Source organism: Phyllostomus discolor, chromosome 5 (genome assembly GCF_004126475.2).
Source record: "Phyllostomus discolor isolate MPI-MPIP mPhyDis1 chromosome 5, mPhyDis1.pri.v3, whole genome shotgun sequence".
NCBI lineage: Eukaryota > Metazoa > Chordata > Mammalia > Chiroptera > Phyllostomidae > Phyllostomus > Phyllostomus discolor.
The window spans coordinates 42,272,638-42,283,684 of record NC_040907.2 but is presented as its reverse complement, the minus strand read 5'-3'; the positions used below and the strand labels follow the sequence as shown (position 1 = coordinate 42,283,684).

General features: G+C 43.1%; 1 pseudogene; it reads left to right on the top strand.

Moving 5' to 3' along the window:
- Nucleotides 1-775: 775 nt before the first annotated feature.
- Nucleotides 776-11,047, top strand: part of LOC114496949 — a 58,651-nt pseudogene continuing 48,379 nt past the window's right edge.

Genomic DNA, 11,047 nt, shown 5'->3' with positions numbered 1-11,047 from the left:
GAAACAATGGCTGAAAATTTTCCTAACTGGCTAAGTAAGAAACAGATGTTCAGATCCAGGAAGCCCATAGAGATCCAAGCCAAAGGAACCCAAAGAGATACACATTGAGACACAATATAATTAAAATGTCAAAAGTTAAAAACACAGTCTTAAAAGCAGCAAGAGAAAAACAATTTGTTACATTAAATGTATCCCCATAAAACCATCAGCAGATTTCTCAGCAGAAACCTTGTAGGCCAGTATGGAATAGCATAATACTACTCAAAGTGCTGAAAGGAAAAAACTTTCAACCAAGAATACTCTATTTGCATGGTTGTCATTAAGAATTGAGGATGAGATAGTTTTTCAGATAAGCAAAATCTAAAGGAAGTTCATCATCACTAAGCCTGTCTTATAAGAGATATTAAACGTTAAATGTATCTTTAAGCTGAAAAGGCACTAACTAGTAACTAGAAAAAATATAAAAATAAACAGCTCACTGGTAAAGGTAAAGATATAGTAAATCAAGTAGATTAATCACCTATAAAGCTAGTATGAAGGTTAAAAGACAAATATAAATAATTGTAAGTACAGTAATTAGTTAAGGGATATACAAAATAAAAAGATTATTACAATACATGATATCAAAAATATGAAATGTGGGAGGGGGAGTTAAGATGTAAAGTTTTAAAATGTATTAGAATGTAATGTGCTCTAAATTTAAAAATGGATTGTGATACACACACACTCACATAGGCATACATAAGTCTCAAGATAACCACAAAGCAAAACCTACAATACCCAGTTTTTCAGCTGAAACTGCCATCTTCCAGTAATTTGTCAAAATGACTAACACAAAGGAGAAGAGGAGAGGTACCCACTCTATGTTCTCTACGCCTTTTAGGAAACATGAAGTTGTTCCTTTAGCCACATACATGTGAATCTACAAGAAAGGTAACATTGCAGACATTCAGAAGGGAATGCCCCAGGATTGTTCCCATGGTAAAACTAGAAGAGTCTACAGTGTCACTCGGCATGCAGTAGACATTGTTGTGAATAAACAAGTTCAGGTCAAGATTCTTGCCAAGGGAATTAATGTACTTATTGAACATATTAAGCACTCTACTAGCCAAGATAGCTTCCTGAAATGTGTGAAGGAAAGTGATCAAAACAGAAGGAAGCAAAAGAGAAAGGTACCTGGGTTCAACTGAGGCGTCAGCCTGCCCCACCCAGAGAAGCACACTGTGTGAGAACTAACGGAAAGGAGCCTGAGCTGCTGGAAGCCTTTCCCTATGAATTTATGGCATGGTAAATATAATAAAAAAAGCAAAAGATCTCATTACTGATAAAAAAACCCTATGACACCCAAAAGATAATGAGAAAGGAATCTAAGCAACATTACAGAAAGTCATCAAACCTCAAGGGAGAAAAGCAAGAAAAGAAAAAAGGAAAAGCGAAACTACAAAAGATCCAGAAAACAATTCACAACATGGAAATAAATATATACCTATTAGTAATTACCTTAAATGTAAATGAACTGAATTCTCCCATCAAAAGACTTACAGTGGCTAAATGAATAAATAAGACACATTTATATGCTCTGTATAGGAGACTGTTCTGCATGGCGTGAGCCCAGACAGGACCCATGCCCATGGACAGGTTCCCCCGTGGGGAATCAGGCCTGCATTGTACCTAGACTGCCATGAGACTTGCTTTTGCTAAAACTTCCTTACCCTGAATTGAGGCTGAAAATGTTTACTGCATATCTTTAAAGTAACTCCCATAATGAGGTGAATCCAACAAGAAAATACAACACTTGTAAATATCTATAAAACCAACATATACATGCACATGTAAAACTAACAGAATATTGTATGTCAATTATACTTCAATAATATTAGTAAAAGAGTATATGGTCCAACATTTCCTAAGCTCTCTCTGAGCTCTCTTTCTCCAGCATCCCTGAACAGAAACCACTTTCCCTCAGTGGAGATGAAAAGCAAACCACCTGCCCCACAGCAGCCTCAGCTCATGTTACATAGTCCTGTTCGCTGTGGTTGTATATGCCATGTTGTGATACAGGTAAAGTACAGCCGGCACTGTAGAAATTGCCTATGCCTATAAGGCTGGAGCAGAACCATTCATTTATTCTCATTTATTCAACCAATACTTATTGAGCACCTATAATATGATAGACATTATATTGAGTGAATGTCTGCATCCCTAGCCTTGACCTAGGGCTCCACATAGCAGGTGCTCATAGCCAAGAGAATGAGAATCACTACTTTAAAGAGAGGGGAATGGAGAACCAGAGGAAGTAAAGACCCTGGATAATGGCAAGATTTCTTTGGGATTAACCTTTAGCTGTCTCTCTTCCCTATCCCAGCCCAGCCCTACCCATCCTGTAGGTGTACCCTGACTTTGAGCACAGGAGATTTCCTGGCCCTCAGGGTGGGGCTTAGACCAGCAGACCCCAGAGGGGAACCTCCCATACTGAATCAAGAGTTCTTCTAAAACAAGAATACTGTTTTAGTTCATCTTTGTATCTTCATCACCTAGCTCTAATCCCTGGGATACAGTAGGTTTTCTGAAAAGTGAGTTGAATAGGTGAATATAGCTCTGTAGTTTAGGCCTCAGATCTAGAGTCTTTCCTGTGTTATTCAAGTCTTAGCAGAGGGGACGCTGCCCTTTTGCTGCCCTATTCCTGCATAAAACGTGCCAATAGGCAAAAGAAAGATCATCCTTCAGGCATGCTGGGATGTCCTCATGTGCAACAGCAGCTGGGGCAGAGGGGTACCAGAGCTGAGGGAGGAAGGACCCTGAGTGAGGTGGCCCCCAGTTCAATTCCTAAACTCAAGCTTGGAACCTGGGTGGAGGGACCAAGATGGTAGAGGGCACGACAGCAGGAGGTTACAGGCAGTGCATGGAACCTGAAGTTAGATGAGGTCCAAGACTACTTCTCCTTTATTCTGACAGAAGGACTCCAAAGGGGGCATATTGTAGCCTATGACAGCAGCCTCTGGCCCATGCCAGTCAGAGTTTCGGTCTCCCCTAGACTTGGATCAAAGCATTGTGAATGGTCATCCAAACCAGGATGAAAGCCATGTTTCCCCCCTACTCATCACAGGCACATCCCAGGGTGTGGGGGTGAGGGGAGGTCTCTAGATATAGACATGGTAACATTTGCTGTCTTAGGCAGCTTGGACTGCCATGACAGAATACCGTAGACTGAGTGGCTTAAACAGCAGGCATTATTTCTCACAGTTCTGATAACTAGGAGTCTAAGATCAAAGTGCTGGCTGATTTGGTTCCCCGGTGAGGACTTGCTTCCTGGCTTGCAGACAGCTGTCTTCTCCCTATGTCCTCGTGTGTTGGGAAAAAAAGAGTGCAAGCAAGCTTTCTTGTGTCTTCTCTTAAAAGCATACTAATCCTCTCACGAGGGCCCCATCATTATGACCTCGTTTAAATTTCATTACGTTCCAATGGCCCCATCTTCAGTACTATCACATTGTGGGGCTAGGGCTTTAGCATATAAGTTTGAATGAGTAGAACATAATTCAGTCCATAGTCCCTCCCAAAGGCCAGACTCTGCTATATAGAGGGGAGATCAAGGTAAGAACCGAATCCTGTACTCCTTACTTTGGGTAAGGATAGGCCAAGGCAAAAGAGTAAAGACACGTACAAGCTGCTTTGGAAACACAGAGAGCAAAAGACACGACTTAGGGGGATTTGGAAAAGTTACATAGTTACGTAGAGGAGCTAATTTTTGATGTGGGCCTTCAGGATTAAGCGGATTTTTTCCAGCTGTAGAAGGGACAGAAGAGCACTCCATGTCAAGGAGCAGCATGAAGCATGGAAGGGCATGGTGTGTACTGGGGGAGAATTGTCAGCCACGGGATGTGTGTGTGTAGGTGTGTATTGAGCAGCAGAACAGGCCTGGAGGGAAGGCTGAAACTGGCTCACATAGAGCACTGAATGCCATGCTCCAGGGCCTGGGCCAGCCTGTGTGGACAATGGGGCAAGAGGGACATAAGTGATCTCTAAGCAGGGAAGTAATGAATGATCCTATGCTCTGAAAATTCTTAAAGTTCAGGAGGTGATCCTCATAATGGAGGTTTGGGGGTGGGATTTTCAGGCAGACTGTCTTAGTCCATTTGAACTGCTATAAAAAAACATGCCACAGACAGGGTAGCTGATAAACAACAAAGTTTATTCCTCATGTTTCTAGAGGCTGGAAACCCAAGATCAAGGTGGCAACATGACAGGATTCTGGTGACGGCGCTCCAGGAAGCAGACTGTGGGCTTCTTACTGTGTCTTCAGGTGATGGAAGGTGCTATGGAGCTCTCTGGAGCCCTTTCTGTAAAGGCACTAATCCCATTCATGAGGGTTCTTCTTCCTAATACTATCACATTGTGTGTTAGGGTTTCAACATATGCTTTTGAGAGGACACAAATGTTTAGACCATAATAGACACCAACAAGGAGGTTGTAGCAGTGGTCTAGGTGTGAGGCACTAAAAGTCTGAATGAGGCAAGTGCCTGTGGAAAAGGAGAGACGTGAACTAATGCAAGAGCTATTGAGGAAGTAGAATGGACGGAACTCAAGGCCTAATCTGATAAGAGAGAGAGAATTCTGGATGACTCCAGGCTTCCTGCAAGTCACCTTAGTGGATGCCAGTACCCCTCACTGAGGTGGAGGATTTGAAGGGGAGTGCAATTGAGGGAAAGATCACAAGTTCCATTTCAGACCGTTGGGTTTGAGGTCCTTGTCATATATGACAGCTGACTAAACAGGTGGACCTGGGACTTTGGGGCCATAGGCAGTAATGTTATCGGGGGAGAATGAAAGTGAGAGGTTGCACTGAAACAAGCAAGACACTGAAGGTTGCATAGGATGGGAGAAACAAAAAGTACACCATCCTTTTGAGCCTCAATTTCACCTAGAACCAACAACTGATATTGTTAGAAAAAAAATTCATTCTTCAGACTGAATATGGAAACATCAAGATTAGACTTACACCTTTTGGCTAGAACAAGCCAGTACCTATCCCATAATCCAAGATTTTGCTGGGATATAATGAAAATTCAGTCATCAAGGCAGCCTTTTTTTTCTCAGCTGAGTCTTGCATATACAGTGTTGTCCAATGCTCCTTGTACAAGATTAGCACAATTTCCTTGTTTTACCAGTTTCCATATCCCGCCCCCCCACCCCCAGCCCCAGCCATCCACAGAAGCACTTCAGGATGTTCGATTTTCCTTCTGACATGTTACACAATAAGAAAAGGCAACATGGCCCCTAGTCACCGTGGCTCCCGTGTGCCTAGGAGAAAATGTTTACCGGTACAATTTAGCCCAGAGCAAATCCACCATCAGCATTTTTATAAACCTCTGAGAAGGAAGAAGAAACAAAAGCTGTTGAAATGTGAAAATAATTAGAGAAGAGACTTTCCCAGGGAACAAACATGGCCCGCTCTGTACGGAGGGAAGAACAAACAAACTCTGAGGAGGTTATGGAGCTGTAAAATCCTTGTTTACTTCTGAAGAAAGAAATAAAGTTGGAGGAAAGCCACCGGGTCTGCACGATAATAAATCAAGTTCTAGGGGGTGGGGAAGGAGGGTTGGACTGTAAATCCAAAGTCCAAAACAAAGCAGCATTCCAGCAGTCCCTCGGGGCGTGTGAACCTGTGTGGTTCAGTTTCTGAGGAGACCTGGCTGCTGCCCAGTGTCACTGTCTTCGAGAAGTCAAAACGCCCTGTGCACCCCACAGAGTGGGTCCCCTGTCAGAAACGCATGTGGTTTGGGTTAAGATTTCTGAAATCAAGTCTAAGGATGTTTGATGTTCAAAAAGAAAGGGAGAAATAATCAACACACCCCAGTTCCCTCTTCTTCTCAAGCTGAACTTTCCGCAGCAGTTTCAGCGACAACAGAAACCACGGGGGCTCAGTCAAGCACGGCCAGGGCCAGCCCAGGAAGGCCAGGGAGGAAATTCCCACCGTGCTGGGCTCCTAGGAAGGGGGGCTCCCAGGCCTCTTCCCACCCAGGTTTGGGGTAAATTTGCCTGTAAAAGGTCACGGCTTTACAGCTTCCTGGCAAAGGGATTTTTCTCTAGGCTAACACCTCAGGTTTCTGGGAGAGAGAACCCTAGGCCTTTTCATGTGACTCAAATGCCAGGTGTTTGAAGCTGCCTGCAGTTCTCACATTCCATTAACAGCCTGATAACATTCATTGCCTCAGACCCTCAGATCTGTGTTTTCCTCTATTTTAAAATGGAAATTAAATCAAGGGGATTTAATTCATTGAATATTAAGTGCCTGCTATATGCCAGCTATGCTGAGCCCTTTAAATGCATTGTCCTGTATAACCCTCATAAGAATTCTATGAGAAAAATACCACTATCACTTCATATTATACAGGAGAAAAGTGAGGGTCAGAAAGTTCACGACTGGCTCAATATCACACAGCCAGTGATATGAACAGGATGCAAACTTCGGTCTACCTCTAACTTTATCCCTCTCCCTTACTAAGTTCTCCTGTTCTGATGACACAAGGTTCCTGCTTATTGGAGATGTAGCTAGTTGGTTAAAGAATACAGGACACTAAATTTTACTAAAGTTAATTAGCTCAATTAAGAGCTAGGTAACAATAATAACAAATAATAATACCACTTAAGGAGACACCAATTATTGAGCCCTTACCATTCCCTGACAAGGCACTTTACACAGATGATTTCAACCACTCTGCAAACATGGCCTTTCAGGAAGGTGTTAGCCCTACTTTACAGAGGAAGCAACTGAGTCAGAGGCAGGGGAGGAGCTTCCCTCAGGGCCCTAGAAGTAAGTGGAAGAATGACCTCAGGGGATCAGCGAGCTGTGTTGTAGCAGTGGTTCAAAGACTGGCTCTGATGTAGAGTCTCAGGGTCTTGGTGATCTTGGCAGAATACCAAGAATACTACCTAAAGACAGAATGTATTTTTTATGCCTTAAAATGACTAAATGTATAATCTGCACTGTCTGATGCCATTTTAACTAACATTGGGTATGGGCAAGGACCAAAGGCCTAAATGAAAGTATGGGAACAAAACATAACATTAATAGAAATATCCCTTTGTTTCCCTGTAATATGAGTAAAGGGGGCTCCCATTCAACTTCATCCACACTTTGCATCAGTCTAGCTCTTGTGTTCCATGAAAGCAGAGTTGGAACCTACTGCCACCACTTAGCCATGGAATTTTATCATTCTTTAATATTAAGTTAATAGCAGCTGCCCTTTATGAGCATCTGCATGTGACAGGTAGGTTGTCCCATTTTCCAGACAAGGAAATCTGGGACTCAAAGAGGTTAAGTGGTGTGCCCAAGCTTGAAGAGCCATATGATGAAAACAACTGGACGAGCACTCAAGTCTTTTGACATTTTCTGAAGGGCTATTTCAAGCACTCCACATTAGTTCCACACCTCATCCTTTTTACTTTATTTCTGCTCCTTCTTTCTCCTACTTGCTACATGTTTCCTATTGCTGCTATAACAAATTACTACAAATTTGGTGGCCTAAAACAACACACATCGAGTCTCTTACAGTTCTCCAGGCCAGAAGTTGGAAATCAGTATCACTGGCTGAAATCAAGGTGTTGGCAGCATCATGCTCCCTCCAGAAGCTCGAAGAGAGAATCCATTTTCTTGCCTTTTCCAGCATCTGCAGCTGCTTGCCCATATTCCTTGGCTCACGACTGCTTCCTAATCTTCAGGGCCAGTAGTGCAGCATCTTCTCTCTGATTCTGCTCCCCTCTCCTTCCAACACATGGCTCTTCTCTTCTGTTGTAGTCAGATCTCCTTCCCCATTTCCATCCACACAAGTCCTTCTTTTTCTTCTTTTTTGCCTCTGTCAAATCTCCCTCTGCCTCTCTCCTTATGAAACTTGGGACTCCATTTAGTGCCCACCAGGATTATCCAAGATAATCTCTCCAACACAAGATCCTTACCTTAACTACATCTTTCTCCATGTCAGGAGTAGTCACAGCTTCTGGGAATTAGGACCTGATATCTTTGGGGAACATCTTTCAGCCCACTTTGCTTGCTTATCCTCTGAAAATTTGCACTTTGCATTATTTTTCCAGGAGTGGAAGTGGGGTTGAGTTTGATCATCCAAACCCTCTTGCCTGGTCTCCTTGGTGACCATAAACACTGTATATTTGCTTTGTTCTTTCCAGTCTTCCAACTTTGTGTGCCAGCTGCCCCGTTAGAGTATCTAGTCCATGGGGCTCTTGTCCTTATGCAGTTGTTATGAGAAAGCATGGCACATGGCAGTGCCTAGTCAAAGGTAAAGGGCAAGGAATCAAGCTTGTGAAAAGGACAAAAGAAGTGTTTGGGGGCATTGATGGTCAAACTGAAGCACAGCATCATGTACATATAAAAAGTTACCTGGTAATTGCCAAGAATTGTCATTACCAGGTATTGACAGATGTCCTATAAACAGGAGAGGTCATAAAAGCCTTTCTGGAATAGTTGTACTCTGCGATGAGTTTTGAACATTAGCTAAGATTTGTAAGAAGAGAAAGGAGATACCATACTCGAGCCCCTTCTGTGGGCTAAGCCTTTCATACCTGCCATCCTCACTTACTCCTTTCACAACATAGGTGTGGTGGGTATAGACATTTACAAATGAGAAAACTGAAGCTTGATAAGAGAGATCATGTCCCTTACTCAGCTAGCTGGCAGATGACAGAGCTGAGATCCAACCTTAGGTCACCTGCCTGGAGACTGCACATTCCACACTCTGACGCCCTTGGCCAGCAACCTGGCCTCAGGTGCAAGTAATGGCAACAGGATCGTGGTGACCAGTTGCGTTGGAGAAGAAGATGCCCATATTACAATAAGCAGAGGAACGGAAACCACACAACATTAACCTGAACCAGCAGAGGTTATACTCTGGTGGTCCGCATCTGGTTTTAGTCTCACAGATATATTTTTTGAAGGACTCAACCAAGGTTAAAAAATATCTGAAGCCTATCCCTAAAGCTAAATGTAAAAAAATAGCCATCAGCATGGTGAAGGGGATAAATTTTCATTCCTACCTGGCAAAAATTAGCTAGCATTAGAAAGGACAGGAGCTCATCACCTACTTTAAGGCAGTAATATCCAGAATTCTAAGGGCAAGTGTGTTTGAGAATCTTGGTAGAACAGTATCTTTCACCATCTCACCATTCACAAACATTTTTTTTATCCTCTACCTGAGGACATTCTGTCATTGCTTTGAGAGAGAGAGAGAAACATCGATGTGAGAAGGAAGAGTCGGTTGGTTGTTTCCTGTACATGCGTACTGAGGATCATAGGAGCTGAAACTGGGGATCAAACCCACCACCTTTTGGTTATGGGATGATGCTCCAACCAGCTGAGCCATACTGATCAGGGCTCACAAACACATTTGAGAAACAAAATCAGATACTGTCTACCTTCAAATGATAATTACAATTTCTAAGTGATGCCAATATGCTAACTGAAAACAAATCAAAGCTCAATTATGTATTCAAGCAAGACCTCCCCAGAAGCCCCAATCACATACTGAAGGCGGCATCTTAGAATGACTTTATCTGTGATTAGTGATAAGTCTGGTTGAATGCATGCTGCTTTGGTGCATAAACATCCTCGTATTCCTCAATTATTATTACCCTCAGAAAAATGCTGTGGGTTAACAGATACTATTCCTGTATGCAGATAATTCTTTAAAGTGGCAGTAAGACCTATTGGGAAAAGCACTAATGTGTGGGCTCAAGTGCTTGTGAGGCTCAACCCAGGACCTCCCTTCCTTGGACCTGAATCTCTGTACCAGGAGGGGCTTCTCAGATAAGATGGCTGGTATGGACCCATCTACTCTGAAATTCTGTGAAAGAAGAGCAGAATTTTACAACTCTAAATACATGCACTATTCTTTGTAATGACTTAAAAATACCAAAATTTAAAATAAACTGAATTTTTAGCATACACTGTGTTCTTCAGCACCAGTTCCATCTCATGTCTCTGTGGGCCCAGAACCCTGGGCGGGGTGTCCTCACAGTCAGTCAGATTTTTGGAAGGAATGAACTGACTGCGAAAAATGAAATCAGCCTTCTGAGGAAAGCAAGCCTCAGAGAGGTTCAGTGACTTGCTTGGGGACACACAGAGAGTGAGTGGCAGTAAATCAAGAGTGCAAGGTGCCAGGCACACAGGACAGCAAGAATGTGTGGAGAGGTGTTCCAGGCAAGAGGTTTTTCTCTAGTTCTGATTCCTCTTGGGCTTGGATGTGAGTAAATTTAGATCTATCTTAGAGACTGGACTATTTTATATCAGATTCAAGCATTACCACCCATCGGTAGACGGAGATCTGAGGCCTCTACTTTAAAACTGTATGTAAGAACTGATGGTATCACAAGGCACAGCTGTGGATATATCTGATCATATGTAGGGGCTGGTTTGGGTCTGAAATGTAAGTTTGTGATTGGCTGATATGGCCCAGAAGGTGGTGGTCGGTGCATCCTAACTGCTGGTACCCAGGAACCACTGCCATGTGCCTGCGGGCAAGGGCCTGCCTGGGAGGCATCCTAGTTTTGCCCTCAGTCCAAGTTCATCCCTAACTTACCCAGTGGTCTGGAGCATCTTGCTCTGCTTTGGTTTCCTCTTTGGAAAATAGGAAGACAAGGCTAATTTCCAGAACTGTTTTCAAGCACACGACCAGTAGCTGTGCAAAGAGCCTGGGTTTAGATCTTGGCTTGGTTCCTTCTGGCCATGTGATTTAGGGCGTGGCATTTAATCTCCAGAGCTTCAGTTTCCTCATTTGTCAAATGAGGATAATGAGAATGTTTCCAAAGAGCTGTTGTTAAAATGAAATAAAATCATAAGGAGAAGGAGCCAGGCACTTAGCATAAAGGCAGCCATTTTTGTTAAAATATGAGTTTTGTGAAACAGAGAGAGCTACTAAAATTTAAGGTGGAGGCTGCACCATTGCTGTGCTATTATCACCATCCTTTGCAGATGGGCCTGGACAAAGGGCAGTTGAGGTTTAGGGCAGGCATGAGCCATGTAAGGCGAGCTCTGGAAACG